Source organism: Benincasa hispida, chromosome 3 (assembly GCF_027475165.1).
Source record: "Benincasa hispida cultivar pf3 chromosome 3, pf3_genome.v1.1, whole genome shotgun sequence".
Lineage (NCBI taxonomy): Eukaryota > Viridiplantae > Streptophyta > Magnoliopsida > Cucurbitales > Cucurbitaceae > Benincasa > Benincasa hispida.
Genome location: NC_143480.1, coordinates 44,140,712 through 44,153,275, shown reverse-complemented (window position 1 = coordinate 44,153,275; position 12,564 = coordinate 44,140,712). Strand labels below are relative to the sequence as shown.

General features: G+C 35.4%; 1 long non-coding RNA gene across 1 annotated transcript; it reads right to left on the bottom strand.

Annotated features, from left to right (window-relative positions):
- Positions 1 to 1,053: 1,053 nt before the first annotated feature.
- On the bottom strand, positions 1,054 to 12,082 carry LOC120072521 (uncharacterized). Its single transcript, XR_005480511.2, has 5 exons — positions 10,293 to 12,082; positions 9,624 to 9,726; positions 2,200 to 2,267; positions 1,973 to 2,034; positions 1,054 to 1,389 (listed from the first exon to the last, which is right to left on the bottom strand). It is a non-coding gene; the product is annotated as an uncharacterized LOC120072521 (long non-coding RNA).
- Between the last annotated feature and the right edge of the window lie 482 nt (positions 12,083 to 12,564).

The window sequence follows — 12,564 nt, the reverse complement described above, 5'->3', positions numbered from 1 at the left end:
TGTGACAAATACTACCTATCATCGTTATGGTACTTCAAAAATAATAGATATATTTTGCTTGCACACGTGTGAATCAATAGTATTTCTCTTTCCTGTACATGCACAAAATAAAATCTTAATTGCTTTTAAATACACAACTCAACTTTATTGAAATACAAAAATGAACTAATACACAACAAAAAAAGTGACAAGTTGTTTAACTAACTTTTCAACAAATTACATTGATCGAAAAACTGAGAATAGCTCAATTTGACATCTGAATGTGCTAGAAATCACGAGGTCTGTGACTCAAATTCCCCTATCTCAATTGTATGTACTCAATAAAAAAAATTACAATAATCAATATATACATAAGTTTAAAGATTGAAAGCGCTGGTTGTCTACTTTGAAGGATCCAAATTAGTCCAAAATCCACCATAAACTTTAACTAATCATTCGAATTAGTCCAAACCTACAACCAATAATAACCTTTCACAAGTCACAGATTTTTCAAGGTTTGAAGACTAACATGCAATGCTTTAATTGATTATTCTAAACAACGTTTTAACACATAAAACTTACTGGAAATGACTTGAGTCCTAGTTGAAAAGTGATCGAAGGAGTCTAAACTAATCCAAAGCTACACACAGAAATTTTAAGTGTTAGAGACAATTATATGACTATGGAGGACTCGAAGTCAAAGAATTGTTGAGCTCAAATGCATAAGGGCGACTCATATTAGCAAAATAAACTAACATATTGAAAATACTACAAAGATAAAAGAATCTTAAAATTATGTCAATAACATAATTGAGGTACCCCATAGATGCAAAAAAATAATAATCTCATGAAATTTGTTTATGAAAGAAGAAAACTTACTCAGGAAAGACAAAGAAATAGGTGTAAGGATGCAACATAGTAGCAGTGGGAAGTCCAATGGCACCCAGAAGAAGCAAATTCATGACCCCAAAAAAAAAAAAAAATCATGGCCAGTAAGGAATTTTACTTTTTTGTCAAAGACAGCTGAGTATTTGCATTCAAAAACAAATTCTATTAAAAAAAAGGGAGGCGTTAGTGAATCCCCCATCATGGAGGAGAAATTCTTGACAGTTGACTGAGAAAAACCCCAATTCCAACTCTATAACACTATCACTTCTAATCTAAACTTCCCAAAGTACATTTCATGTTCTCCATCCTCATGCTTCAAATATGTATGATAAAAACTTTACAACAACAACCTTTACCACTGTGATGGTAACTAAACCTTACTATCCCATGAAGAATAAACCACAATGTTTGGAAGTTCGAAAAACAAAATTACTTGTGAGCTCCGTTTGCTTTTAATTCATCAGTCAGCTGTGATTCCCATATTCATGTGTCACTTTCACCAAGAAGCCATTTTCAACATCACTGCTGCAAAAAAAAGGTTTCATAGTATTTCATTTAGGAAAAAAAGTTCCATTGTAGAAAAGCAGCAAAACAGGTTAAAAGAAACGTCCCCAATCATAGTTCTGTTCCAAGTCTGACTCCTCATTTTCATTTTTTTGCTTTCTTCTCTCAATAACTTCTTCAAGAGCACTTTTAGAGGCTGAGTTCAAAGGGCTTGAGCTTTTACCTGAGCTTTCTATCACGGCTATAAAACCTTGAAATGGTTTAACAATATTCACACTTTCAATTAATTCCTTTGCATTGCATTTGTTGCCGCCTTCATTAAACCTTATAAAACTATTCCCAATATTTACTTCAGAACTTTCCAAGGGCAACTCTTGTTGACATAAACCAAAACTATTCATATTTTGAATTATTCATAACTATTCCCTACTGTATGTATAACCACTTCTCTAACAAGATCTTTATCTAATGAAAATTATGCTTTCTTAATATCCTAATAATATTCAAAACCATCATGGATCTATAAATACAAGTTTCCAAGAGTTAGCAACAAAATTAAAGAACCTTAAACTAGTTTGAAAAGGGACTTAAAGTGATATACCCTTTAAATCTCACCCAAATCGACTTGAAGCCTTGCTGGTTGGTGTCCAAATGCGTCGAATCCTACATAATTGACTCAAGTGGTTGTCATAGCATCCTAGCGCCAAATTGTCCCATAATCACAGCAACTCAGAATTATAATGAAACAATGAAACCTTTACTTTTTTAAATGTTTCAATGTCGATTGAAATGGAAAGAGCTCATAATTAACATAAGCAAATTCCCTACCTTCCTACTTTCCATCAGAGGACATGGTTGTCTGTCTGATGGGAGACTTCAACTGGGCATGAGACAACCTAGATGAGAAAATGAACAAGAAAACTTTGAATCATAGAGGAGTTAAGAAAACTTTTCAAATTGCTCATAAGTATAGTTAGACCAAAATTACCATTTTGTCCTTGTAGTTACATCTAACTCCTTAAGTACCACTGATCTCTCTAATGAACAATAAGTCATAGTCCAACAATGATCAAACCCCTCTTGGATAGGATAGAGTGTGACGCCACATTGTTCAAGCTCTAGAATCAACCCTTAAGAGAGCAATTTACCTATTTATCCCAACCTTGCAGAATGAGTAAATTTCGTCTTATGTAGCTATGTTCCCAACTCTCCAATCAAACGAATTTCCAAAATGGTAGGTTTGTTGAATCGACGATCTGGTCACTTTCATCAATACAACTCAAAGGACCACCTTCATAGGCAGGAGTTCCTAACTCACTCAAGATTCAGGTCATGTCGCCTATGGTCATCTTGGTGAAATGTAAGTCTCTATTATGAACGATGTTATATAATGAGACTAGTCATTTCGTGGATCGATCTTATACAAACTTATTTGTATAGAATAACCCCACTCACAATTCTCCAAATGAATGATCAAGATCAGATCATTTGTAGCACTTTACAATAATTGTAACATCTACAAAGCGGATTGTACTCTAGTGTCACCAAGATAAGGTATCCAACCTTATCCATCTACTACAGACTACTTAGGTTGGTCTTACAAACTCCTTTGTATAAAATAACTCCGCTCACAATTCTCCAAATGAATGATCAAGATCAGATCATTTGTAGCACTTTACAATAATTGTAACATCTACAAAGCAGATTATACTTGTAGTTTCACCAAGATAAGGTATCCAACCTTACAGATTATTAAGGTTATCCTTTAAACAGGATCCACCTGTATGTCACTACATACATGTTTAAGTTATAGAAGATAACCTTGGATGTTAGTTTATTGGTTCATGGGTTTAATGTTACTAAATGTCAAATAAAACATCTCATATTTTATTAAATAAACAAAACTTTTGTACAATACATACAAACTATAGGACCCTACGAGATTTAAGGCATCAACCCTAACAATCTCCCACTTGTCCTAAAGTTAGTGCGGTGTACAATATACAAGTCATACTAATATACAAGTACACAAATCAATAAACTAGAGCATAAAACGCGTCCAGTACGAAAATCTCCCACTTGCCCTAAACTATATGTGGCCTATCTTGTAGACCCATACTTTGCAGGTAACCTTCAAACACCTTAGTCGTGAGGGCTTTTATAAATAAATCGGCAATGTTGTGCTCCAAAGCTATCTGCGTGACGATCATGTCCCCTCGATGCACAATCTCTCGGATGAGATAATACTTCTGCTCTATGTGTTTTCCGCTTTTTTTACTCCGAGGCTCTCGAAAATTAGCCACAACACCACTATTATCACAAAGGGTGATGGGCTTCGACATGTTTGGAACCATTTCAAGATCAGTCAGGAATTTTCTGAGCCACATAGCTTCCTTAGCATCTTTACAAGTTGTTACATACTCAACCTCCATAGTGAAGTCAGCAATGCACCCCTGCTTGCTGCTTCTTTAGACTATTGCCCTCCGTTAAGAGTGAACACTGATCCGGATGTGGATTTCCTAGAATTCTTATCAGTCTGGAAATCAGAGTTCATGTATTCTCTAAGGATCAAATTCTTAGAACCATACACTGGCATGTAGTCCCTCATTCTCCGTAGATACTTGAGGATGTTTTTAATGGCAGTCCAGTGATCAAATCCTAGATTAGACTGATATCTACTAACTATCTCCACCGCATAGCAGATGTCAGGTCTAGTACATAACATCACATATATCAGGTTGCCAATAGCCGATGCATAGGGGATCCATCTCATTTCCTCAACTTCTTGAGGTGTCTTAGGACACTGTTCCTTAGACAATATAACTCTATGCTGAAAGGGAGTAAACCTCTCTTAAAGTTCTACATCGAAAATTTGACAAGCATTTTGTCAATGTACGATGCCTGAGATAGAGCTAGCGTTTTGTTCTTTTGATCTCTAAAGATCTGAATGCCCAGAACAAACTGCGCCTCTCCCAAATCTTTCATTTGGAATTAGGTCGCTAGCCAATTCTTAATCTTAGTCAGTAGACCTAAATCATTCTCAATGAGTAGGATATTGTCTATATACAATACTAGAAAAGCTATTGAACTGTTGATGATTCTTTTGTATACACAAGGCTCGTCGACATTCTGATTAAAGTCATAAAAGTTGATCACAATATCAAATCTTATATCCTAAGATCGAGAAGCTTGCTTCAATCCATAGATGGACCGATTAAGCTTGCAAACCTTTTGCTCTTGACCTTGGGATATGAATCCCTCAGGCTGCTCCATATAAATGGTCTCATCAAGATTTCCATTTAGAAAAGTAGTCTTGACGTCTATTTGTCAAATCTCATAGTCGTAATATGAGGCAATGGATAGAAGGATCCATATAGACTTTAACATGGCAACATATGAGAAAGTCTCCTCATAGTCGACTCCCTCAACTTGGGTATAACCCTTTGCAAGGCTCTAGCCTTGAAGGTTTGCACCTTCCTATCAACACCCCATTTTCTCTTGTAGATTCATTTGCAACCTATAGGTTTTACCCATCAGGTTGATCTACAAAATTCCAAACTAAATTAAAGTACGTAGACTCCATTTCGAGATCCATAACTGTGATCCATTTATCTTTGTCAACATCCTCCATTGCATTCTTGTAAGACAATGGTGTTGGGGTTTGTGCCCTAAAGTCTCGTGTCCTGTAGTTTGTAAACAACTTTGTACGAACACTTATGATGTATAATATAAATGATATTTACTTCATTACTTAACTTTGCACATTTAGATGTTTTTTATTTTACCACAAACCAATAAACTTAATATCCCTGGTTGTCTTTATGTAACTTAAGCATGTATGTAGTGACATACAAGTGGATCATGTCTTAAGTGACAACAAAAATAGTCTGTAGTATATGGATATAGGAGGGAAACCTTATCCTGGTAACACCACGGATGCGACCCGCTTTGTGGAATTGTTACAAATGTTGTGACTTATCATAGATAATCTGATCCTGATCATTCGTGTAGTAGACATGCAAGCGGGGCCGTCCTATACAAAGAGCTTGTATAAGACTTAACCTCGAAGTGTTAATGTCGTCATATAACTTTATTCAAGAATGAGACTTCACTTCACTAGGATGACCATAGGTAACATGACCTCAATCCTGAGTCAGTTGGGAACTCCTGCCATTGAGGGCGGTCCTTTAATTTTCATGGGTGCGAGTGACCAGAACGCCGACTCAAACCTACCATTTTGGGGATTCGTCTAATTTGGGAGCTGGGAACTTAGCTTCAAAAGATGGAGTTCACTCCTTCCCCAAAGTAGGAGTAAGTAGATATATTGCTCTCTTAAGGGCTGATCTTGGGGCTTGAACGATGTGGCGCTATGCACCTTCTCATGGCTTGAGAGGTGTACACACATAGTAGGACTATGTTGTATTGTTCATTAGAAGGATCAGTGGTACTTAAGGAGAAAGATGTAATTACAGGGGCAAAACAGTAAATTGGCCTACTGTAATTACGAGCATCTGTGAAGGGTCATCGTACTGATGATTGGTTATATCCAATGGACATAGAAATATATCTATGGCAAGAAGAGTTCAACTGTCGGTCTTTAGTGGAATGCCTGGCAGTTAACGGATGGTGGATATCGTGACTAAAGTGTTTAGTCAGCTATTCATGCACCGTTGGAGCTTCGAGCCATAGGTTCATAAGGTTCCCTTGGTAACTTGGATACAAGTTGAGAATCAGTTTTTGGGTCAGCTTGAAATGTTCAAATTAACAAGAGGGAGTTCGATTATATATGATATAATTGAACGAGTTAATTAAATATGATATAATTAACTTTATTTATGAGATACATTAATTTGGAAGAAATTGGATATAAATATAATTTATATCTAGTAGAGGAAAATATTATAATTAATATATGATATTAATTTATATGTTATGAATATGATAAGATCACATTCATTGAACGGTTATAAAGGAAATGGAACGGCAATTCTTCTGTTCAAAATAATGGATGAGTGCATTATAAATAGCTGACAGTGTGCAGGAGTCATAGGCGTGCGAACATTGTGAAAAAGATAGTGTCATCATTTAGAAAATCAGTGCCTATATGATAGTGACTGCATAATCGCTTACATATACGATATTGCTAAGCGATCGCTTACCGGTTACACCATCGCGCGCTATTAACTAAACGATCGTTTACTTTTTCCTAAGCGATCATTTAGCTCTCGATATTTACTAAACGATCGTATAGACGATCGCTTAGTTTTTTCTACGCGATCGTTTGGACGATCGCTTACCCTTTTCCTACACTATCGTTTATATGATCGCTTACCTTTTCCTACATGATCGCTTATTTTTTCCTACACTATCATATACTTCACCTAAATGATCAAGCATCTTGTCTATGCGATAGACGACTTCATCTCCCACTTGCTTGATCGTTGTGTGCGGTCTCTCTTCCTCCTTCCTTCTACCAAATCCGAACAAAGCTCACACTTTGGATTCTCACTCCAAGAATACTGAGGGCTCTGAATGGTGGTGTCTTCTCTGTTTCCTTCTCTCCGAGTGGTGATTGTTTGAGGTAAACGGTTGAGTTTTAGACTCGCTGTGAAGAAGAAATCTTCATCTGATATGATCTCTTGATCTCTTTAGCATTATGAATGCATATTAGTATGTTTTGAATGTATATGCAGTAATTCTGTCACAATGAATTGGAAAAATCCGCTTCCGCTCGTAGGTACTCTTGAATAAGAGTTCCTTCAAATGGATCCTCAACATCTACGTTAGCTAACATAACTAGAATTTTTGTTAAAACTCATGTAACGGACAGGCGGGTTCTAAACCCTCCCACTACGTTGAGGTTCTTTCAATACTTGAGGTGGACATGACCTACTAGATGAACCAACTTCAACAACTCTTGTTGAGTTATTGGGTTCTTCAACAACTCTTGTTGAAGGTTCAACAGTTTCCTTTAAAAGTTCATTCAACACAATCTTACTGCGGGGCTTATACTCCCTAATGTGGTTCTCATCTAGAAATGTAGCATTTGTCGATACAAACACTTTTTTCTTTAGGATCGTAAAAGTAACCACCTTTCATTCCTTTAGGGTAGCCTACAAACAGGCACAATTTTGAACGAGGTTCTAGTTTCTTAGGATTTTCCTCTAGCACATGTGTTGTGCAACTCCAGATCCTGAAATGATGTAAACTACCTTTACGACCATTCTATAATTCCAATGGCGTTCTGGTAACACTCTTGGATGGAACACAGGTTAAAATATATGTTGCAATCTATACTGCATAATCCTAAAATGAGTCCGGTAGGGATGTATAACTCATTATAGACCAAACCATGTCCAATAGGGTTCGATTTCTCCTTTCTGATACATCATTTTGCTGAGGTGTACCAAGTGCTGAAAGTTGGGATACAATTCCATGTTCTATCAAATAGTTCTAGAATGTAAGATCCAAAAACTTTCCACTTCGATCAGATTGAAATGTTTTAATCGTTTTATTTAATGCATTTTCAACTTCAGCCTCAAACTCTTTGAACTTTTCAAAAGCTTCAGACTTCTGTTGCATTAAATAAACATACCCATATTTTGAATAATCATCAGGTGAGTTCCCAACCTACCCATTAAGTCAAGGTTCTCTCAATACTTGAGGTGTTCAGTGGACATGACCTACTAAACGAACCAACTTCAATAACTCTTGTTGAGGTGATGAGTTCTTCAACAACTCTTGTTGAATGTTGAATAGTTTCCTTGGAAAGTTCATTCAACACAACCTTACTGCAGGGCTTATGCTCCCTAATGTGGTCCTTCTCTAGAAATGTAGCGTTTTTCGATACAAATACTTTATTTTTCTTTAGGATCGTAAAAGTAACCACCTCTCGTTCCTTTAGGGTAGCCTACAAATAGGCACAATTTTGAACGAGGTTCAAGTTACATTATTATAATTACTAGAGTTACATTGCCTTATTTATTTTCTCAAGATTGCTCGTAACTGTAGCAGAGGGGACCGACAGAGGGGACCTCATGGACTTGTAGCTTAGAACTCCAATGGTACTTGAATAATTAATTAAACTTCTTTAATTATATTATTCAATATCCATTAACTATTAGGCACTCCACTAAAGACTGACAGCTGCACTCTTCGCACTACATATATATTTCTGTGTCTATTGGATATAACCAGTCAATAGCACGACAACCCTTCACAAATTGCTCGTAAGTACAACTATGCCAAAATTACCGTTTTTCTCCTATAATTACATCTAACTTCTTAAGTACCACTGATCTCTCTAATGAACAATAAGTCACAGTCCAACTATGATAAAACCCCTCTGGGGCCAGGAGAGGGTGTGGCGCCACATTGTTCAAGTCCCAAAATTAGTTCTTAAGAGAGCAATTTATCTATGTACCACGACCTTAGGAAAGGAGTAAATTTTGTCTTGTGTAGCTGTATTCACAACTTCTCAACTAGACGAATCCCCAAAATGGTAGGTTTGTTTATTCAGTGATCTGATCACTCTCACTCATACAAATCAAAGAACCGCCTTCATAGGTAGAAGTTCACAACTCACTTAGGATTCAAGTCATGTCGCCTATGGTCATCTTGGTGAAATGTAAGTCTCTATTATGAACAGGGTTATATAATGAAACTAGTCATTTTGTGGTCCGGTCTTATACAAACTCCTTTGTATAGAATACCTTCACTCATATGTCTCCATATGAATGATCGAGATTAGATCATTTGTAGCACTTTACAACAATTATAACATCTACAAAGTGGGTCATACTCGTAGTGTCACCAGAATAAGGTATCCAACCTTATTCATCTACTACAGACCATTTAGGTTATCACTTAAACATGATTCACCTGTATGTCTCTACATGTATGTTTAAGCTACAGAAGATAACCTTGAATGTTAGTTTATTGGTTTGTGTATTTAATGCTACTAAATGTCAAATAAAATATCTCATATTTTATTAAATAAACAAAATGTTTGTACAATACAATTACAAACTGCAGGACCTTACGAGATTTAGGGCATCAATCCCAACAGTATCTACATACAGGTTTAAGCTACAGAAGATTGGAGGGATCGAATCCTGTAGCGGAAGCATTTCGACGAGGAATGTCTTGCATTTTTCGATTTGATTTTACATTAAACTAAATCTTTACACTAAACAAAATAAATAAACAAGTAAATTAGCATGCTTTAGGGAAAGGATTAGAACAATTCTTACCTTTGTAGATTCCCTAATGCCTCAAACAAGTCTCTCCAAGGTTCCAACGAACGGATCTCCAAACAGTCTTGATCACGAACAACTCCTTGAACGATCTCGAACACTACCACGAGAGAAACCCCGTTATTCTCTTAGAATTCCAATAGCGGATAGGTGATATCCAACTATTGGGAGAAGGAGAGGAGAATAGTGTTTTTTTTTTTTTTTTATAGTAGAAAGGCTTAGAGAAAATTCTACACAATAACATCAGAGAGTTGTGTATTATCAGAGTTTCTCTACAACGAGACCATATTGTATGTTTTGCAAAGGACTATAGGGAAGTCTTTATATAGGGAAAAGTTAAGGACTTTCCGTAATATATTTTCCATTTCTTAATATATATTTTTCTTTTCTGTAATTAATTAAATAATAATTAGTCCACTTAATTAAATAACACTTATTTAATTAATTAATCCAATTAAAATAACACATTTTTAATTTGTACAATTAAATAACACTTATTTAATTTTAATTTACACAATAATTAAACGAGCAATTATACATTATGATGGAACACGAGATATACGCAGCAGAATAAGGATCTAATTACACTCTAATTGCTTTTAATTAAAAGGAAATTAGCATGCAAATGAAGGAAAAACTAGTAAATTAATAGGGATAGAATACAACCTTTGTAGCTCCCAAAACGCTTTCATCTCCACCCGAACACGAGCCAGAAAACTACTAGTGCTGACCTACTATCCTCTGGACTTAGAACCGGATTGTGGGACCCAATGGATGAAGAACCCGAGAGAGAGAAATAGATGAAAAAAGAAGATGGAATTTTGGGTTGGGTTTGGGTTTTGAATTTCACTCAAAAATAGTGATTTTTCCAGTCCAAATTTAGAAAATAATTTTGGCAAAAATGGCAAAAGTTTTTCATCCAATTTGAAAGTCCAAATTTATAGAAAAAAGTCATGCAACAATTGCATGAAACAAATTCATAAAAACCCAACACCTCAAAATTCATTATCTAAGTGGGCTTGATGTCTCCACTATAAGCCAACACCTAGTCCACTATTTTGTTAGTGGAATTATCCAACAAAAGTTTGGATTTTCCTATTAACTTTAGTCAAAGGGCAAAACAGTCATTTTGTCAAAGTCAAACTTTGACCAAAAAGTCAACATTTTGACTTTTATATTTTTTCCGTGTTGACTAATTTTGACCTCCGGAGCATGAATTCGCATTCATTTTCTCAAAATTCAAATCACATTTGAATATAAGGTCGGTCAAAGTTTGACTTTTCAAAGTCAAAAGCCAACTCTTTGACTTTTTACATCTTTGACCATTTCCATTATTTTCAAGCTTTCGAATATGAACGTATTCATATTCTTGATATTTAAATCACATTTAAACATTAAAGCTGTATCTCTAAACTGAAAAACCAACCACTATATCACATATACTTGTCGGTTTCTCTCTCTTCACTTAATTCGAACAATTCGAATTATTCTATCATACTGTTCTAAGTTTATTCCATATGAGCTAGTAGGGGAACCTAATGGACCTATAGATCATGGGCTCCAACGATCCGATATTAACTGGCTAAAACTCTTTTAGACGAAGCTAATCAACATTCGTTAACTAACAGGTCATTCCACTATAGTCCTGTAGTTGCACTCCCCTCACTATAGATATATTTGTGTCCATATGATATAACCATGATTAGTAAGCTAATCCTTCACAGGTTGTTCGTAATCTCGGTTGGGTCATAAAAATCGTTTTATCCCCAAGATTACATCTTGTTCCTTAAGTTCCACTGATCCTCTAATGAACAATTGGTTTAAGGTCTAACGTATAAATCGAACCCTTCTCGGGCCAAGGAGAGGGTGGGGGCCCTTGTTCAATACCTGGATTCAGTATTAAAGGGAACAATCTATCTATTATCCCTATAACGGGTAGGAGTGAATTCCGTCTTGCACCCTATGTTCCCAACTATCCACTTGATCTTACCCCTGAAATGGGAGGCTTATTGGGCCAGCGATAATGAGCTGCTCTCACCTATGCCGATCTAAGGATAATATCGAGTGAACAGAAGTTCATAGTTAGCTCAGGATTAAGATTAAGTTTCCTAAGTCATCAATTAACGAAATAGTCAGTTTTATACATAAAACGACATTTAGAACGTAAAAAGTGACTATTTCATGGTTCAGTCTTATGCAAACTCATTGCATAGGATGCCTCCACTCACATATCTCTATATGAACGATTCAAGATCACATCGTTTGTACTAACTACAAAGTGGGTCGCATCCATGGTGTCCCCAGAATAAGGCGTCCAACCTTATCCCTATACTATAGACCATTTTAGGCTATATATTTGAACTTGATCCACATTTATGTCAGTACATAAAGTTCAAACTACATTAAATAATCCCAGGACCTTATTTTATTGGATTTAAGATTACAATTTCAATAACAATTTTATCGAAAAACAAAACAGAATATGTTTATTAATTTACAAACTACGAGTTTTAGGACATAAAATCCAATACATTAAACCCAATTTAATGTATATATTTAATTATCATATACATTGCATGTATATGTGCAATATCTCTCTATTAATTAATTGTTTATGAGTCTAATTCACTTGAATTAATTAATTTGAATCTTATTCAAATATTACTTTTCAATTTAATTATAGATCATATCCATTATTAATTATATATTAATCACATTAATATATAGTTTTCTCAAATTAATTTAAACATTTCAAATTATCCCTTTTAAGTATCCTCTAGTGAGCTAACGAAGGACCTAGTGGACCTATAGATTAGAAGCTCTAACTATATGAGATCAATTGGCTAAACTCATTAACCAAATTAATCAATATTCGTTAACTGTGGGTACACTCCACTAAAGATCTACAATCCACTCTTCTCACTACAGATATATTTTT